Genomic DNA, 21,096 nt, shown 5'->3' on the forward strand with positions numbered 1-21,096 from the left:
AGGGAAGGATGAAAAGATAAAATCTTTTCAGAAATGGTGTCTTGTGTAGTCTAGACTGGCTATGGATTGATGATCTTCCTCTCTCAGCCTCCCAGGTACTGGGAATACAGGTATGTTCTGCCATACCTGGTTTCAAAACTACTCTAAAATTAGTATAGTTAATGGCTTCATGACCTGTAAATAGCCTTGAAACCACTGAATTATAAATGATTAGTGAACTACATAGCATGTGATCTGTATTTCAATAAAGTTATAAAACTGAAATATTGAGGCAATAGAGCAGTGGTTCTTAACCTTCCTAATGCAGTTCCTCTTTAATAGTCTTTAATACAATTCCTCATGTGTGGTAACCCCAACAATAAAACTATTTTGTTGCTACTTCATAACTGTTATTTTGCTATTGTTGTGAATAGTAATGTACATATCTGATATGCAGAACATCTGATACGCAACCCCAAAGGGGTCGCCATCCACAGGTTAAGAACTGCTGACACAGACAATTCCTTCTTCTAAAAGAGGGAAAATAACTTGTAAGCACACTGCAATGTTCTCTATTGTCCTCCCACCCCAACCCCAGGAGCAAAACCCAAACATTTCCCCTGGCTAATACAGAGACACTGCAGGAAATTCCTTAGGCAGATTAGTTAAGTCATTGTCTATGGAAGTTCAAAGCCCAACCACTTCCATGTTTTTAGTTCAGACTGACACAAACCATATTTAGAAATGAGCTCCAGAAAAATGCTTTGAAAACTTTTACTCTCAACAATCATAAATTTAAAATATCCATCTAGGCAAGAGGAGAAACCTTAAAAGATCCAGTCCTTAGTCTATCCCTCCTTAATACCAGCTTTCTTTTGGCTCCTCTTATCTGTGACCACATCTAAAAGTGAAGCTCTCTGGTAGACATGTCCTCCTAACTTTCCTCCTACTTCCAGCCATCTGCACCTCAGAGCCTGTGGGGCACCCTTGCTGTTTCTGACATCACCAACCATATCCTCCTTGGGAAGATTGTACACCACTGCTCTTCCCAGGCATCCATGCCTCCTTCCTCATCCTAATACCACCTACTTCTCTTACGACCCATCTTCCCTGTCACAAACAGTCTACTTGTTCCCTCCTAGCATCTGGAAGGCTCTTTGGGCTCCTTGGGATGTCTCAGTAGTTTTGATAAAGACTGAGTTAAGGTTCACATTGTGTTCTGTCAGACTTTGTTTCTACATTAGCATTACTGTCCTAAAACACAGTTTACCATCTCCCCTGTATGTCCCTGCTATCTCCAAGGCACAAGATCACTGACTTCATTCAAAACATTCAAGAATTAAGGGCTGAGGCCATACCTCAGTAGGTAAAGTGCTTGCCATGAAAGCAAAGACCAGGTTTGATTTCCCAATATCATGTGAAAAGGCTGGGTATAGAGAAAATACATGCTTGCAATCCCAGTGCTGGGGAAGGAGAGACAATCAAGTTCCTGGGGCTCACTGGCCATGAGAACCAAGACCCAGAGAGAGACTCTGACGCAAAAACCAAAACAGACCCCGGGGTAAATGACTCTTGAAGAGAAATATTCAAGGTTAACTTCTGGTCCCCACACACATATACACATGCACATGAGCACCTACACACCCCCATTCATATTCACCCATTCATGTACACACATGAAGATATGCAAGTATCACTTGGGAGATAGTAGTAGAAGAATGATGAATTCTAGGGCAACCTGGGCTGTACAGCAAGATCAAAGAGGAAACTGGAAGGAAGAAAGAGAGGAGGGAAGGTCAGAGAGGAGGGAGGACCTCATGAGTTGTATCGCAATCCAAGGCACATCCACCACGAGAAAGCCTTCTGTGAGCATCAGAAACAGGATGTTAGTGCTCAGGCTCCATTGCACCCATGAAAGCACACAGAAAAGGCTGTGTGCTTTCATAGTGGCATGTCTTTAATGCCACTAGCCCAGAGGCAGAGGCAGGATGATCTCTTTGTGTTTGAAGCCAGCCTGGTCTACATATAGAGTTAAAGGCCACCCAAAGCTATGCTGTGAGGTTCAGTCTCAAAAAATAAACAAAAGAGTATAAGGCCACAGAACTAAGCATAGTACTTTACTCCATCTTATAAGATTAGTAACTCAGTATTCAATCCTTTAACATAGTTCTCACCATAGCTGACCTACCTTAAGGCATTAGGGAAAGTGATTTTCTTTCCTGGCCCCCTTACTCATCTGGGTTGTCACAACTGAGGAAATGCTAGTAGCATATAGCGGATAGAAGCCAGAGAGACTCTGCTAAATATCCTCTAAAATACACAGTAACTCTCAGAGCAGGGATCTTCCACCCCAATATGCCAACAGTGCTAGCACTGAGAAACCCTGATCACAAATGCTTTAAGTACTTTCAAGTTACCTAATATATTATGAAATTATTTCTTGGCTGCATGTGGTAATACATAATATCTGTTTTCTCAATACTTAGAAAGCTAAGGCAAGGAGATCATGAGAATTCAAGAGTAGTCTGAGCTATAAAGCACAGTCTTGTCTCAAAATAAGACAAATAAAGTTACTTTTTCTGGCCAAGCAGTGGTGATGCACACCTTTAAATCTCAGCATTCAGCTGGGCAGTGGTAGCACACACATTTAATCCCAGCACTTGGGAGGCAGAGGCAGGCGGATTTCTGAGTTCGAGGCCAGCCTGGTCTACAAAATGAGTTCCAGGACAGCCAGGGCTACACAGAGAAACCCTGTCTCGAAAAGACCAATAAATAAATAAATAATTCTCAGCATTCAGAAGGCAGAGGCAGGTGAATCTCTGAGCTCGGCTGAAGGCCAGCCTGGCCAATGGAGTTCTAGGACATCAGAGCTATACAAAGAAACTGTCTCAAATGAATAAACTAATAAATAAGCAAATAAACAAAAAAAAATCTTACTTTTTTCTGGAAATGTTACAATCTTCTCCTATGAATTAAGGCACAAGTTCCCAAGACACTGAGAGGTATTATTAAAATGATGAATAAATGCTACCTTAGTGGTTTAGAAATCAATTCAAGAAGGAGAATCGCAGAGACCAAAGCTCTGGACCGACCAGGGTTCTTCCTACCTGCCTGCAAGGTAACCCATAATCACATTCCCAGATTTGTGCTCGTGTGTACTTGTGTAGGCCAGAGGTCAACGATGGGTGTCTTCTTGAACTGCTCTCCACTCTGTCTTTTGAGGCAGTTGTTCACTGAGCCCTATACTCACTAAGCTAGCTAGACTGATGAGCAGGTGAGTACAGGGTCTATATGCTCCCTGCCCACAGATGCTTTTCACACAGGTGCCAGTGATCCTAACTCCGGACTTCATGCTTGTGCTGAGTACTTTACTCACTAAGCCACCTTCCCTAACCCATTCCCATCCCTTCAACTGACCCTTGTTTGCATACCAGGATACCCAGCCATGCTGTTCAGGCTGAATAAAGCCTCACCTCAGAGTTTTGAGTAGCAGTCTTCCCCAACCCCCAGGTCTGAGGAGGTCATGACATCATCTCAACCCTATCACAAAATGTTCCTGTGTCTCCCAGAGGAAGAAGGCACAAAGGTGGAAAGTGCGGCATGCCTCAGAACCTAAGGCCTCATCATCTGCCACCTCAAATCAGTGCTCAACAGGAGCCAGTCAGGAGCTCATTTCCTGCACAAGGCCAGTAAAAAATAGGAAGTGGGGGAAGAAGTTCACAAAGCAGAAACAAAAGTAATCTCAGCCCAGCTTCCTGAACACAAATCACTGAGCAAAGAGGAGTATCATTAAACGGAAAGGCAGGCAGGGAGAGCCAAGGCCAGAGGAAAGGAAATGACTCTTCTGTGTCTACCAAGCCCATAGCATTTTCTGTTCACAAGAAGCTGTCTTAACAGAAAAACTGAACAACGCCAGACCCAACTATTACATGGAAATGAATGCTAAAGCATGTTAATTCAAAAATTAACACACAGACTGCTAAAATGTGAATCTTATCAGCACACATGCAGTCCATGGAAAGTCTAGGGAGGTCACGACTAACTTACTGTTTTTCTAGCCAAGACATGACAGAAGGGCCGGAAAAATGGCTCAGCAACTAAAAGCACTTGATGCTCTTCTAAAGGACCAGAGTTCTGTTCCCAGCATCCATGTGAGGCAGCTTCACAGCCTCCCGTAATTCTAGGGGATTCCATACCTTAGAGCACCCACACACAGGTGGCACACATACACTCATAAATATAACTAAATATTTTAAAAGTAGCAGCAGCATTATTAACAGTGGCAGAAGCTGAGGCCATAGCTTGATGGTAGAGCACCTGCCCAGCACATGTGAGGTCTCAGGTTCCATCCCACCACCATCAAGTAGGTAGATGATAAAGCTTCACCCGCCTAGAAAATCAGCATAGTCACCCAGACATGAACAAAAGCAGCTATCAGCCTATAGTAGAAGGGGACACAGGGTGTGGACTGCCTCTGAGCTGGCATTTACCCTATAAGACTTTACCACAAAATATGGCATTCCTCCACAAAACCAAAGCAAGTTATCATTAGTGGTCCTAAGGCATTTTATATCTAGTGATCTACAAACAACTAATCATTTTATTTAAGAAGAAGAAAAACTGTTCTAACCACAAAGTCAACACAGTTGAGATTTACTCTAAAATAACAGGGCTTTAGAGGGAAAACAAATATGTCAAATGTGTTAAACGGTCATTTTTAGGGACAGGCTTAATTCTGTTTAAATTGAGGGTTAATCCAGCTGAAGAAATGGATGAGTGGTTGAGAGTGACTGGTCATGATCCTCCTTCCTTCACCCTATCCCCTAAGTGCTAAGGTCCAGGCTTGTGCTGTTACAGTAGGGCCTTTAGGAGACTTCTGAGCTCAGTTAATTTCCTATTGTACCACACAGAACTTACAGAACTGACTTACTCACATTTACTAGCTTGTTGTAAAGGGTATCGCCAACATCACAGATGAAGAGCAGAGAGCACAGAGCAGAGCACTTAGGAAGGGGCACAAAGCATTCAAGCCCTTTCCAGGTGTGACGCCCTCTAGAAACCTCTTAAAGCTCTGAGCCCTAGCCCTTGGCATATATGGAGGCCTCATTACTCAGGCAGAACATGAAACCCCAGCCACTAATGACCGGTTCACTCAGTCCCTCTCTATCCTACAGGCCTGGGTGAAACTCTAAGTCCTAAGTCACTTAAGTTTTTTCAGGAGACCAGCACCCAGCCTGAAGCTCTCCAGGGGCTGCCAGCTCAGTGATCTCATTAGTATATAAAAATATATTAGTTCAGAGGTTCCCCAAATTTCAGAGGTTGCATGCCAATATGGAAGAAAATCAAATATGTATTTCACAACTATCACATCAAAACATCTTTCAAGTCTGGCATGGGGATATACACATGTAACCCAGCACTCAGAAAACTTAGGCTAGAGCACAGAGTTCTAGGTCAACCTGAGCACAGGAAGACACTGTCTGAAAAGGAAAAAATAGTTTGAAAATTTGCAAAACAAGTTGAACTGGTACAAACTTATTATTGTATCCTTTAGAGAACTATTTAAGAGGCTAGAGAGATGGCTCAGTGACTAAGAACACTGGCTGCTCTTCCAAAGGGTTTGGGTTCCATCCCAGTACCCACAAGATAGCTCACAACCATCTATAACTCTAGTTCCAGGAGATCCAGCACCCTCTCTTCTTTGTTTTGTTTTGGTTTGATTTGGTTTTTTAAACATGGCTACTCTGTGCAGCCTTGGCTGTCCTAGAACTAAACTCTGTAGACCAGGCTGCCCTTGAACTCAGAGATCCACTGCCTCTGCCTCCTGAGTGCTGGGATTAAAGGTGTGCACCACCACTCAGCTCCCAACACCTTCTCTGACCTCCACAGGTACCAGGCATGCACACAGTATACATACATACATGCATACATACATACATACATATATACATACATACAGGCAAAACGCTAATATACCTAAAATAAAAATCTTTTAAAAAGAAAATTATTCAAGAAAACTTAAAATCCCTACACTGCTACTTAGTAGTATATGTCAAAAAAAACTTAAAAATTACTTTTCTTACTATGAAGTATTATATACATTTAGACACTTTCAAAATTTTAATATAATTTGTGACCAGACCTGGTATCATAAGTCTCTAAGACCAGCACTTGCAAAGGAAGATCAAGTTAGGCTTGGCACAATTTAATCTGAGCACTCTGTGAGTTTGAGGCCAGTTTGGTCTACATATTGTGTTCTAGGACAGACAGGCTACATAGAGACCCTGTCTTAAAGGGGATAGGGGGAGGCAGAAAGAAACAGAAAGAGAAAATTTAAGAGCAACCTAGGCTACCCAGTGAGGCTCTAGTTTCACAAACAAACAAACAGAACATTTAAGGCACCCAGGAACAATTTCAGTAATGGATAATTATGGTATCTCTCTTCTCCTAGTTGGGCACACTAACTCTAAGTTTATATCCCCTGCAAGCCCTATCATCTGTTAAGAAGACCAGCAAGTCAGAAACAAAGTTAGGAACCTGTTTTTCCCCATAAACATTTCAGCAGGTCAAACAATCAGAAACTCAGGAGAGAGGGAGAGGGAGAAGGGGGGGGAGAGAGAGAGAGAGAAAGAGAGAGAGAGAGAGAGAGAGAGAGAGAGAGAGCCTGCCTGCTAATCTACCTGTCTGTGTATGATGGGTATCGAACCCAGGGCTCTGCCCATGCTAAGCAAACATTCCTGCACTGAGCTACACCCCAAGGCCCGAAATGTAGAAATTCTATGACATCTCCTCACATGGGCTCCCTAGGCAGGAAAGGCTTATGCTAGCTTCCTACTCTGCTACTCTCCCAAACCATGAGCCTTCACATACTCAATTACTGAAGTCCAAATGTATGTACAGCCCTTCTCCAGACATCAGGGATACAGAAGTACTGCCTAGTTTAATGGGCTAGAAAGGCCCTTACCTGCTGCTAGGTGAAAGATGTTCCAATACAAAAAAACCTTCATGGAAGGCAGGTCCTGCCAAATGCAGTGGCTATTGCATTTTGCTTGGGCAGTCCTATTCATCTAGACGTGAATTTCTGCTCTCGGTAATTATCAGCAAAGTGAAAGGCACTTAGTGACTCTGTGACCTTAAACAAGTCAGCTGAAAACTTGTGCGTCAGTTTCCTTAGTAGAATGGAGTGGCTAAACTCTACAGAGCATGGGACTTGGCACATCTCCAGACTCAGGAAATGGAAACAGCCACTCTTCAAGAAGCCTTGGACTAGCTTAGGTATCTTTGGCAACTCCTCATTCTGGTCCACTAGATCAATCCACTCCAATCCCACATTACAGTTAAGTCATAGAAATAGAACCTACCTTCCTGCAGTTGTGGCTCCAATTCCCAAAAATCCAGTCAACGAACTAAATGTGCCACCTGGTGTGTCCAGAAGAAAAGGAGGTCATGGCTCTTTCCCTTTTCTCAGTCCATCACTGCCCTCCTACTTCAGCCTCAAGCTAAAAGGAAGTAGTGGACACAGCTGAGGAAGGGGCCCTATTACCTTTCACAAAGCACAGAACAAAGTTACTTAAGCACAGCATCCTCCCCTCCCTGAAGACTCAGGGGCAGGGGCAGCACAAGTCCTTGGAAGCTGCTGAGAGGGCCCAACTTCACCTCTCCTTTCCTAGATCACCGAAGCCTAGGGCTCCCAAGGCTGGGAGCCAGGAGCTAGGTTTTTTTCCTGCCTCTGGGAGCAGGGTGATGGGGTAGGGAAGACTTCTTTAACCATAACTGAATCTCATTAGTATCTAACCCCCAAGTCATTCTGAGTATGAAAATGTGACTGTTTTCCTGCTAGTATCTAGCTCTAAGTCTACATTCAAATCTTCCCATTGCTGGCAGAGCTCTGTAAGTTCCAGGTCAGCCTGGTCTAAACAGCAAGGTTCAGACCTGCCAGAGCTCCACAGTGAGTCAGTGGGCCAAGCTGCTTGTTCCCAAGCCTGATGATCTGATTTCGATCCCAAGACCCACAAATGTAGAAGCCAAAATCCAATTCCTACAGACTGTCCTCTGACATCCACACGTATACCACAGTACTCATGCCCACACATACACACAAATAAATTTTCAAATGTAATTTAAAAAATTTTTAAAGGTGGGCTGGTGAGATGGCTCAGAGGGTAAGAGTACTGACTGCTCTTCTGAAGGTTCTGAGTTCAAATCCCAGCAACCACATGGTGCTCACAACCACTCGTGTAATGAGATCTGACGCCCTCTTCTGGTGTGTCTGAAGACAGCTACAGTGTACTTATGTACAACAATAAATAAATATTTTAAAAAAAATTTTTAAAGGAATGCCATTTTTTAAGGGGATGAATCTTAAAACTTATAGTAAATGCACAGGCTTTTTTAAGAAAACAAATGATACCAGTCAGGGCCACATAGTGAAACCCTGTTCCAAAAAGAAAAGAAAACCAATGGCACCATGAACTACAAGAATCATCTTGGAGCCGGGCATGGTGGCACATGCCTTTAATACCAGCACTCAGGAGGCAGAGGCAGGTGGATCTCTGAGTTCGAGGCCAGCCTGGTCTACAGAGTAAGTTCCAGGACAGCCAGGGCTACAGAGAAACCCTGTCTCAAAAAAAACAAAACAAAACAAAACAGAATCATCTTGGAAGTGACCCACATATGTTGGCATTAACAGGTTCATTACCTAAACTAGATATGAGTTCAAAGACCAAAAAGGGTAACAGGTGTAATTTTATAAATGGTACCATCAGCACATAGATCCCAAGGAAAGCTGCCACACATCAATGACACATCATCACTAAAGTAACCCAATTTCAGACCCCTCTAAGATCTTTCCTGTTGCCAATCCTTGTGACTGGTTGTCTGGGAGACACACCACATCACCCTTAGAACAAGACCTGTGGTGAGCAGAGGGCGGTTGGGCACATATGCTCGTAACCCCAGCACTAAAGAGGCAGAGGGGGAAAATTGAATTTTTGGCTAGCCAAGCTACATAGCCAGATCTTGTCTCAAAAAAAGACCCTCACCTTCATTTTATTTTTTCTAAAAAGTTAGCTATATTCAAGATCCATTAGCTCAGCTATGAATGGTAGTGCTGGTATATGCTGTCATCCCATCATCTGGGATGCTAAGACACAGAATTACTGAGTTCAAGGCCATCCTGGTCTATACAATGAGTACCTGGTCAGCTTGGGTTACATAGTAAAACCTTGCCTAAAAGTAAACTTTCATTATCTCAATAAAGCCAACACCTTAAGTCCCATGAAGCTTTTCCTGAGCTTTGGCTGCCTTTGATGTCACTGCCTCTTGTGCCTGTCTCACCAAATGACCAGCAAATGCCATGATGGATGTAAGCTACAGGCTCACTGTTCTGTACTGCACAGAATGGAAAGTAACAAAAATCACATTCCCACCAGGACCTGTTCTAAGGGCTTTATATTAACACAGTAAAACTACATTGTAAGCTTGGTGTGGTGGCCTGTGCTTATAATACACGAACCCAGAAATTGAGGCAGGAGAACTTAATTTGAGATCAGCCTAGGCTATACAGTAAAGTTTGGGCTAAAGAGACAGCATCTCAAAGAAAAGAATAAAAACCACACTATAACCCTCGACATTATTTCCTCTCCTATTTTCATACTGGGTAACCCAATTTTAGTGACTCAAGAGGCCAGTAAGCAGGACTAAAGTTTGACTGGTCCTTGCTCTCTGATCCCTCTATATATGACTGGATACCACAGATATTTCTTTTAAAGTTTATTAATTTTTAAAATGAAAATAATGAACAGGAAAAAAAAAAAAAAGCATGCCATTCAAAATGGTACCCAAGGCAGAGTGAAGCCAGACAGAGCATGCTGGCATACACCAGTATGATAAGGCAAGAGGATCTTGAATTTGAGTCTAGCTTGGTTGAATTTGATTCTAGCTTGGGCTAGTCAGCAAGATCTTGTCTCAAAAGTAATATTAAAAATGTTAGACTGGTTAAAAATGTACTGTTTGCACTAAAAAATGGTTTAGGAAAATTAAAGCATGTACACAACATCTTTAGAATGTAAAGCAGTATGTAGGTTAACTGGCAGCGACAGAAAGCGAACATGTCAGTTCTGAACGTATCACAAGGCTGTAAGGATAAAGGAGCATGCAGGCAGCACTTTGCAGTAAACCTGATTAGCATAGTGAGGCCGCAGTAACGCAGATACCACCATTAATTATATTCCCCAGGCTTGCTCATCTCTACAGCTTTACTCATGTCACCATCCTGTCTAAGTATCCTCTGTTCTTACAATGAGCTGGAGTCACTGACTCTCCCCACGCTATCAGCTAAGCTCAACGTTCTTCAGAAAGTTTCTCTTGACACATTCAGGTTGGCTTTCCTGCCTGAGCAGTTTGGGAAGAGCCTGTCTGTCATCACTTCCCACAGTCTGGTTAGCAGCTTTGTCACTGAGCCCAGGAGCAGTTTCAGGGGGACAAGTTAGGCTCAAAGACGACTGATGTATTAACCAGAAGGCCAATAACTACATCTATACCAAAAGGGCTAGCCCTAGCTGTAACTTTACCAAGCTTAAAGTTCTCATGGCAACACTAAAAGAAAAGTACAATGCTGTGCCCATGCTACAGTTAGATTAGACAACATCCTAAGACCAGAATCTACTACAGCACTTTGAATAGAGCTTGGACCACCTCTTTGGCAGAAACTTCCAGATGAAACTATGAAGGGTATAAGGAAGGTGGCCCCTCCCTTTGATCCTGCAAGGACTGTGCACCACCACTCCTGGTCTGGACTCATACAGAGAAACCCTCACACCGCCTAAGTTAGCTCTCTTGCACCAGCCACTCCAACTTCTACAGATATCATCCCAAACCTCTCCCGGAAACACAAGTCTTTCTTGGAGTATACAAAATTAGGTTTAAGCTTTCTGACCACAAACACATTCCAAACATGCCTTCCTTGGGGTTATAGCTGGGTCAGTTTGGCTTGAATTTAAAGTTTTCCCTGAAATTTGTCAAACTCTATTTACAAAACGTCTCTTGGCTTATGTCTGCATCTCCTCTATAGATAGCAAATTTGTATTTATTTTTTTATTTTATTCTCTGATGGTCATTTATTCAACAAATTCTCAACTGTTTCCAGAACAGTATGTTCTAGACCCCGATGATAAACACAATGAACAAAACAGGCAAAATTTCTGAAACCTTGCACAACTTTTTTTGGTGTCTCTCTCTAGGTACTTTAGACACTTCATAGACAGTCTTCTCCAAGCTGTGTCTCTTAGCTAACAATGGCGTAGATGTCTGTGAGCCAGCTAAATTCACTGGGTTACTTTCTTCCTAACTAGAGTAGGACTAGAACAGTCCCTGAGAAAAAAGATGCAAAATCTAATCAAGGTATAGGGGAGGCCAAGTATGACCTCTAATTCCAGCACTCAGGAGGCAGAGGCAGGTGGATCTCTCTAAGTCTAAGGCCAGCCTGGTCTACAGAGTGAGCTCCAGGACAGCCAGGGCTACACAGAGAAACCCTGTCTCAAAATAAAACAACAAAAATGTAGGGAAGAATACAAATGACAAGAATAATCTTAAGTCAACAAGGAAAATGAGATTGTGGGATGGCAGCTAGTAAAAACTTTAGATTCGGGCTGGAGAGATGGCTCAGTGGTTAAGAACACTGACTGCTCTTCCAGAGATCATGAGTTCAATTCCCAGCAACCACATGCTCAAAACCATCTGTAACGGGATCTGATGCCCTCTTCTGGTGTGTCTGAAGAGAGCAATGGTATACTCATATACATAAACTAAATAATTCTTAAAAAAAAAAAAAAACTTTAGATTTATCAGACAGGCCACAGTGATGAAGGATCTGCATCTAGGGGTCATTTAGAAGGAAATAAAGAATTGACATAGAGAAAGCAGAGATATGTTGTCATATGCCTATAGACCCAACAACTGGGACGTTGATGCCTGAGAATCTCAAGTTGGAGGCCAGCTTGTGTACATAAAAGACTCTCAAAAACAAACAAACAAACAACAGAAAAAGCAAAGCTGAAGTTAGGATGGAAATGTCACTCTAAGGACCCAAGGGGCAAGGAGATAAAGTGGAGACTACCTCCAAGTCTACTCTGGATGTGAAGGGAAAAACATGAATCAAGGGTTGGGGAGAAAGCATGAGGCAAGGCCTTACAAAATAGCACTAGACAGACAAGGTAAAATAGGGCAAAAAAGACCAGGTAAGAAAATAGACACTACTGCTCTAAAGTAGGAAACCAAGAGCAAGGCTGGTTTATAACAAGAATGGCTGCCCTCACCAAATATTTACAAAGTCACAGCATCTGGGGAGGTAGCTCAGTGGTACAGTACACACCTAGCATACTCAAACTTGTAAGTTCAGGCCTAAAGATGGCTCAGAGGTCAAGAGTACTAGCTGCTCTTGCAAAGGACCTGGGTTTCTTCTCATCACCCACATGATAGTTTACAAACATCTGTAACTTCAGACCCAGAGGGTCGGAAGCCCTCTTCTGGTTTCAGTGGCTTTGTATGCTCAGGGTGCAGTCTTCAGACAAAACACTCTCATACATATAAAACAAAAACAAAAATAAAAATAAGGGCTGGAGAGATGGTTCAGAGGTTAAGAGCATTGACTGCTCTTCCAAAGGTCCTGAGTTCAATTCCCAGCAACCACATGGTAGCTTACAACCATCTGTAATAGAATCTGATGCCCTCTTCTGGTGTGTTTGAAGACAGCTACAGTGTATTCAAATACATAAAATAAATTAATAACTATTAAAAAACAAAAAAACAAAAATAAATAGAATCTCAAAGTCTTGAGTTGTATCATAAAGAATGACAAAGAGGAAAAACAACTACACAAAGTGAAAAGAAAACAGAAAAAAGCAAGCAGTGACCACTAGATCAACCAACTCGGGGGCCTCACTGAACAATATCTGTAGAGAAAACGTTTAGAGCACAACTCTACACTTCAGGTTCTTTCTGAATTAATACTGAGAGAACCCAGCAATGGGTTCTTCTTACTCCAAACAAAGCAATTCCTTATTCTAACCAACATTCTTTGTCCATCTAGGAAGGTCATTTTTTTCCACTGAGGAGAAAGTCTCACAGGAAAGGGACAGAGTGGACACACAAAACCCATGGGATGTTGGAGCCTGCTAGTGACTTCCCTGGAATGCAGAAGACCTAGGAGACGCACAGCTCCTGCTATAGTAGGCTTCAAGTTCTCAACAGAAAAATTATTTAGCAAAGTATTTTGTATTTGTTTTTTTTTTTAAAGGATGCTTAAAGCATGCGGTCTTCCAAAAATCCAGAGATAATTTTAGATTGAAAAAAATCTAGGCTTGCCAAGGGAATCTGAGAACTTTTCTATCTTGGTCTCCAATGCTAACCTACGTATTCGTGTGCAAAAATAGAGGAAGATTAGAATCTCAAATGCCAGACTGAAAAGTTGCCACAACAAACTTGCACTCTTCATATGGAGTCTGTGATCTTGTCAGCAAGAAAGCAAATAAAACAGCAATAAAACCTTGTTTAATATGTATATCTTATATGTATATGTATCACACACATAAATATCAAATATAAAGAAAGTATTCTCTGAACTTGTAAAAGAAATGATCTTTTTAAAGATTACAAGGAAAAACTTACTATTTTCAAGGCACATAAAAACCTCCAAACGCACACCGAATCAAGCTCGCAAGTAGTCTTTTACAAATACATTCTTAGAACTTTAAGCCTAAAATAAGATAATAAGACAACAATGGTTACCTGGATGACTATACTGCCACTTGGGAAATATGTCTTAAAAATAAAAACAAATACAAAGGCAAGGCCTCTTGGCCTGTGTCTTTAATTCTAGCACTTGAGAAACTGAAGCAGAGAGATCTCTGTGAGCTTAAGGCCAATCTGGTCTACACCGTGGGGGTCTGTTCAAAATAAGTATGAGTAAATAAACAAATTTTTTAAAAAAGGTTAAAAATGTTAAAGCAATTATGAGAAGCAAACACAGATGTAATTTTCTACAACAGTGCGTTTGAGGTTTCCAAGCATATCCACAAGGAGAAAAACGGAATGTTACCTTTGACCCCCATTTGTAAATTTAGCCGAAGACAATAATCAAATAAATCCTTTTTGCCACAAGTGTTTTTTCTTGTGACAGGGACAATCAAATATTCATTAGAGTTTGGATAAATTATGGTACTCGATGTTCTACTACAAAACCTCTAAGAGTGACAGTATATATATCTGCACTTACTGATGTCACCAAAATGTTAGGAGCGGTTGTCACCGAGTCGCCGTGGTCATTTTCCCTCCTGACACTTTGTATACAGTGGCGAGTGTTTTTTACAAGGACAGAAGAATGAATCGCTTTCATAATGGCAACGGGTGGGGAAGGGCAAGGACAATCTATTTTCAAACTGGGGGCTCCCCAGGCTGATCGTTTCCCAGGCAATTTTGGTTAAAGTATAAACAAAATTCTTATCATGCCAAACAGGCATGCTCTTTTTCCCCTGCTCCACGAGGAGCAGGAAGACACACCCCTGACCCCGGCGCTCGCCCGACGGGTGTGGGTCCTTCCTCAGTCCTAGCCCAGCCTCGGCCCTCCTCTGACCCCCGCCGCGCCCACGGGCTCAGAGGGAGCCAGGAAGGGGCGCGCGGCCGGCCGGGGAGCCGCGGGGCGGCCTGAGGGCAGCGGCGCCCGCCTGTGCCCGTGGACCCAGGTCGCCCACAGGCCGCCAGCCCCGGGCGCACGGCGCCCCGAGCTTCCGGGAGCGGATCCCCCGCGGCGGCCCAAGGCAGCCGCGTCCTTCAGCGCCAACGCGCCCCTCAGGGTCTCGTCCCGGGCGCGCGCCGAGAGGCCCCTCCGGGCTTCCGTCCGCCCGGCCAGCGCCCGCCGAGCCCGGCGTCCTCCACAGCAGGCGGGCGAGGGACGGCGCCGAGGGAAGCGGCACCCCGCGAGCTCGCCTCGATGCCAGTCGCCCTTGCGACCCGCCGCCCGCTACCCCTAGCCAGTCCCCGCCGACCCGAGCCCGCTGGCGACCGTACCTCACCTGCGAAGCGCCCCGGCTCCGGCGCACCGCCCGGACCGGCTGTGTACACCGGAAGTGACGTCGGCGGGCGGCCCCGCCCCCGCCCCAGGCGGTCGCTGCGGTTTCCCCGGCCGGAGCCCACCCTCCCCTCGTGCTGGATGGGCGGCGGCGAAGCTCTGCGTTCCCTCCCTGTTTCCAGACCTAGTCGGAACCCTGCTGAGGGGCTCGGTTGCGTCCTCGCGTATTTATCATTGAAATTAATGATAGAACCATTGATCGCTAGACATCACACCTGACAGACGATGTAGGAGCGGGATAGTACTAGCACCCTCAGGGATTGCTTCGTGAGCGGTGCCAACAGAATACTACTGTCACAAATCACTGTAATGATGTAGTGCCATTTGTGGCAGATGGTAGGAGGGGAAAGTAGAAGAGAGAAGGAGAGAGTACCCCGACCCAATGGAAGTGGATGTCCAGATAATTACCCTCCGGGTTAGATCAAGAGCTAAGATCCCTAAAAGAAAAAGGAAAAAAAAAAAAAAAAAAAAGGAATTTTAAAACAAAACCTGAGGAGGACTACATGACAGCACACAGCAAAACACAAATAGGCGAAAGGGACCCGAGATCGTAGCTCGGAGATAGAGTACTACTCAACTTGTCAGGGGCACATATTACAGCCCCAGGGTTTTGCAATGAGAGTTTGGGAGGTTAAGACACATGTTTTAGGCTGGGAGTGGTGGTGCATACCTTTAAGTCCCAGTCACTCAGAAGACAGAAGCAGGCAGATTTCTATGAATTTGAACCCTGCCTGGTCTACATAGCAAATCCAGGGCTAGCCAAGGCTACATAGAACCTGTCTCAAAAAAAAAAAAAAAAAAAAAAACCACACACACACAAAAGGTGAATAATTATCAAATGTTTCATTGTCAGAAAACTAGAGAAGATAGGATTTATCTAAGAACATTCCAAACTCCCTGTTTTAAACAAGGGCTTATTTGGCAGTACTTGGGAAGCTGTCAGGATTGCCCAGACTCGAGGTCTGAAACCCGGAGGCAGGAATGGTTGTATCAGGCTGAAATCCAGTTTAGTGGTAAAGCACTTACTTAGCACAGGACAGGCATTGGGTTCACCCTCAGCATTAGGGGAAAGTATGGATGTAGATTTTGATGCAGTATTTGAAAACAACAAAATCTTTCAGGACTGGGTTGTGCTTGGCCCCAGATCCTAGGGTGCTAGAGACTCAGTGATCATTAAAGGTCCACCCAGGTCAGGGGCTACAAAGTTGACGTTCTCACAGTGATAAAGATGAAAGACATAAACACTTAGAGGAGTAACTGAAATGAAGGCAAATTTATTACAGAGAAATAAAGAAAAGTTAAAAAAGGGTGGTTGTGGGGCTGGTGAGATGGCTCAGTGGGTAAGAGCACCCGACTGCTCTTCCAAAGGTCCTAAGTTCAAATCCCAGCAACCACATGGTGGCTCACAACCACCCGTAATGAGATCTGATGCCCTCTTCTGGAGTGTCTGAAGACACCTACAGTGTACTTACATATAATAAATAAATAAATAAATCTAAAAAAAAAAAAAAAACGGTGGTTGTCTGAGTCTCTGTCTCAGGCCAGCCTGGTCTACAGAGTGAGTTCCAGGACAGTCAGGGCTATACAGAGAAGAAACCCTGTCCAAAAAAAAAAAAAGGTGGTAGTAGTAGTGGTATACACAGGGGGGAAAAAAAAGTAGCACATTTACTATGTTCTGGGGCCTGGGCAATGGCTCAGTGGTTAAGAGCACTGGTACTTCTGGCACCCACCTGGTGGTTCACAACCATCATTACTCCAATTCCAGGTGATCTGATACCCTCTTCTGACCTCCTCAGGCACCAGGCACACATACAGGCATGTAAAGCACTCATACACATAAAAGAAAATAAATCCATTCAACAAAATAAAAACATATTCTATACAGAGTGAGTTCTAAGACAGTCAGGGCTACACAGAGAAACCCTGTCTCAAAAAAACAAACAAACAGGACTGAAGAGGTGGCTCAGTGGTTACGAGCACTAAATGCTCTTCCAGAGGACCTGAGTTCAATTCCCAGCATGCCAAAGCTGCCTGTAATGCCAACATCAGAGGATATATCCCCTTCTTCTTCCCTCGAAGGGCCCTGCATGTGCAACACATGGTATATATTCATATACATACAGGCAGAGCATCCCTATACATAAATTTTAAAAAATTAAAAATCATCCTAGGCTATGTGGCAGTTTGAGGCCAGCCATGAGACCCTGTATCAAGAAACCAAAAATAAATAACTATAAAGACTGGAGCAGAGTCTCTAAAATGCGTGGTGATGCCTCAAGTTGTTAAGGCACTAAAGCAGAGAGGTGACCAGACAGGAGAAACAGCAAGGGCCCTGAGATCCCAGGGCAGGCTGCAGGCCAGCACTTCAGAATGGAGCCTTCCTCCTCAGTGACTTACTTACCCCAGCTTTCTGAGTAAGGCAGGGGGAAGCCAGGATTCTTTGGGGGAGGGGTGACTGTGCAGAAACTGAGCACGGCAGACAGCTGCTTACTGGATATTGTCATCTTGCTGGCGTACACAAAGGTGAGGGCAACGGGCTTTGATTGGCCACTCTGTGTGTCTGTCTGACTGTCTGTCTGTCTGCCTCTCTCTCTCTCTCTGTGTGTGTGTGTGTGTGTGTGTGTGTGTGTGTGTGTGTGTGTGTGTGCGCGCGCGCGCGTGTGCATGTGTATTGGTACTGGGGGCTTCTACATGTTAAGCAAGCCTGTACCACTGAGCTATTTTCATCTAAGTTATCCAGTAAGTACTTGAGCTTGTGATCCTCCTGCCTCAGCTTCCTAAATAGTTGAGATTATAGGCCTGTACCTCCAGCCTGGTTAAAGCTACCTCTTAATCATAGGCTCTCTTAGCTATTGCTGTTGGCCCCAGCGGCTATTAGACCATGACACAGAATCCTCCAGGGAGCACACTTGATAAACATCAGTTGGAACTTTTACTCTTCCCCCAACTATTGGAGACCTCACGCACCGTCAAGCTCTCTGCTACTGGGCTATACCCCCAATGGCTATTTTACGTTTTTGGTGCTGAGGATGGAACCCATGGCCAAACAGATAGTCAGCACACTTTATATCATTGAGCCACACCCCGTGTGGTGTTTTGAATATGCTTGACCCATGGAAACTATTAGGAGGTATGACCTTGTTGGAGGAAGTGTGTAACTGTGGGGGTGAGCTTTGAAGTCCTATGCGCAGGCTCCACCCAATGTGGAAGAGAGGGCCTCCTCCTGCATAACATCTGCCTGCACACTGCCATGTTTCCCACCATGATGATAATGGGCTGAACCTCTGAACCTGTGAGCCAGCCCCAACTAAATGCTTTCCGTTATAAGAGTTGCCTTGGTCATGGTGTCTCTTCACAGCAGTAATACCCTAAGAAACCCCATGACCCTGGTTGAAAAGTAGTTCTTTCCCCTCGTGTTCCACTTTGAGCTATCTTTGAAATTATGGCCACTTAAACTTTACTCCAAGCAATAGTCACGGAGAAATGCGTTGGAAACTGATTTAGTCCAGGGCATAGAATCCAACTTAGAGCCATACATGCCAGTGTTTTCATTTTGTTTTCCAAGATAGAGTCTTGCCACATAGTCTAGGCTAGCCCTGAACTCATGGTCCTGCTGTCTAGGCGCGTATCACATAGACGGCTCAGCTCATCCCTTACCTCTTTACTATTCATTTATTCCATGCTCCAGTGCACCAAGATACCAGGAAAAAAGATGGAAAGTCATAGCTCTGACCCCCCAGCTCTGCAGATCTATGAACTAGAGCTTCAACATATGTGTATATACAAGCACACGTGTATGTGCACACACGCATGTACACAGACACACACACAGAGGAATGAGTCTCACAGCCTAGCATCACAACACCTTCACTTTGCCATCCAGATATTTTGAAGTGAACCCATCACCACACATTTAGAGACACTTCCAGCCTTTTTTTGTTTTGTTTTGTTTTGTTTTGTTTGTTTGTTTTTGGTTTCTTGACCTAGGGTTGCATGAAGCCTAGGTTGGCCTCAATTGCTATAAAGCCAAGAATAACCTTGAATTTATCACCCTGTCCCTGTCTCTGATGTACCGAGATTACAAGCTTGTAACATACCCTCTGTATTTAAAAAAAAAAAAAAAAAGCTAGCCAATTAATATTTATTGTCGTACTGTGTCATCCAAGCTGCCCAGTGTGTGTCTAGCTGGATGTGCTGACAGGGATGACCGTCTCTGAGGTTGGTACTGCCTATGAGAAGTGAATAGAAGCCCTTCTACACTGAACAGGCCAGGCAGGACCAGAACCTGCCTTAGTGAGATAGACCATAGACATGCACTTTGACCTTGGCTGGAGCTGCTGAGAGAAAAAGCAGGTCTGCTGGCTTTTACAAGACCTTCACATTCCTTGTGTCAGAAAAGCCAAAAAATGAGAACATCTCGCATCCAGGGGCTCCTGCGGGATTCCAGAGCTGATTTTCCTAAGCGGCTGAGGCTATTACTGTTGGCTGTGCTTGTTCGAGACAGTGGGAGCCAGACTTCTAGGCTGGCCTCTTCCATGTTAGTTTTAGTGGGAACATCTGAAAGAAAAACCTTCAGGGAAGGAGTTTTCACAGCCAAGTCTTCTTGGTGGGGCTGGGGAGCAGTGGAGTGAATCTGGAGAGGGAAGTATTTTGGGGGCTCCCTTGGGCAGGATGTGAACATGGCAGGATGGGCTGCAAGCTCCCTCCCGGGTGGGTTGCTGCATTCCAGAGACCACAGGATTTGGGAGCTGGTCTGGAGGGAGCCGGCCAGACATTCTGGGCACAGAGCAACTGGCTGCATCTGCTGAGTATGGATGGAGGTTGGGACCAGGCCAAGGCAATAGCTCAGGCAGCATGACAGGCAGCAGCAGAGTTGAGGGCAGCGTGAGCTGTGTGCAGATGGGGAAACCTCTCCCCTAGTCTCCAGATTGCTCCCCCTATGGAAGGCTCTCCTTCACTGCCTTCCCCCATACATAACTGTCTGAGCCATCGGTACTCTCCAACCCTGATCACCTCCACAGGCTGGTGTTGAAGCCAAGAGGCTCAAGCCAAGGAGCCATTTGTTTATGTGTGCACTTGTTTATGCTTGTGGTGGTAAGGACTGAACTGGACCATGATAGATGAAGTGTTCTACTACTGAGCCATACCATCTCAGAGCTTGGCAGCTGCTTCTCCTCCTCTTCTTCCTCCTCCTCCTCCTCTTCCTTCTTTTTCTTCTTTTCCTAACTGGGTTCTCTGTGTAGCCCTGGCTGTCCTGGATTGCTGTGCTGTAGACCAGGCTGTCCTTGAACTCAGAGATCTGCCTGCTTCTGCCTCCCAAGTGCTCAGATTAAAGGCATGTGCCACCACTGACTGACAGCAACTTGGCTTCTTTAAAATGAAGATTCACTTAGCAATGTGTATAGGTGTTTTGCCTGTATGTATATATGTATGTATGTGTATATGTTGTATGTATGTATGTATGTATGATGTATGTATGTGTACTTTGTGCATGCCTAGTGGTTATAGAAGAAGGCACCAGATTCCCTAAAACTGGAGTTACAGATGGTAGTGAGCCACCATGTTGGTGCTGGGAACTGAACCCAGGTCCTCTGCAAGAGCAGACAGCACTCCTAACCACTGAGCCATCTCTCCAGCCTCAGATCTCATCTTTCTCTGAGGCATCCTCACTGTATAAGTCACTGCCCTTGAACTCCGGATTCTTTCGACTCAGTTTCCTGAGTGCTGGGGTCACATGCATCTCACCACATCCAGTGGAATGTCTGGCTCCTGTCTCATCCTCTTTTCTAAGATTCTGGATGGCTTTATTGTTGTAGGGATTTGGAGCTGGCCAAGAGCCTGGGAAATTCCTAACATCTGGGCTGGCCCCAAGATTCCAAGCTCCTTTGACTGAAGCTAAGACAAGGGGGCCTACCTAATCTAAAGGAAAATCTGATCTGAGGTTGATGCTATATGTCTATAACCCAGCTACTCTAGATGCTCAGCTCCTCTTC

General features: G+C 44.4%; 1 protein-coding gene across 11 annotated transcripts in view; it reads right to left on the minus strand.

Annotated features, from left to right (window-relative positions):
- Positions 1 to 15,110, minus strand: part of Garre1 (granule associated Rac and RHOG effector 1) — a 76,848-nt gene extending 61,738 nt beyond the window's left edge. The window contains exons 1-3 of one of the 11 annotated variants that reach the window (XM_030242458.1): positions 15,043 to 15,101; positions 13,645 to 13,732; positions 7,341 to 7,478 (exon numbers count right to left, since the gene is read on the minus strand). The gene's annotated coding sequence lies outside the window, so the exon portion shown is untranslated. Of the gene's footprint in view, positions 1 to 6,943; positions 7,273 to 7,340; positions 7,479 to 13,644; positions 13,733 to 14,251; positions 14,686 to 15,042 lie in introns of those variants that run through there. The other 10 variants (XM_030242460.1, XM_006539896.3, XM_030242461.1 and 7 more) reach the window with 10 other exon arrangements.
- Positions 15,111 to 21,096: the final 5,986 nt, after the last annotated feature.

The sequence above is a fragment of the Mus musculus genome, chromosome 7, assembly GCF_000001635.26.
Source record: "Mus musculus strain C57BL/6J chromosome 7, GRCm38.p6 C57BL/6J".
Classification (NCBI taxonomy): domain Eukaryota; kingdom Metazoa; phylum Chordata; class Mammalia; order Rodentia; family Muridae; genus Mus; species Mus musculus.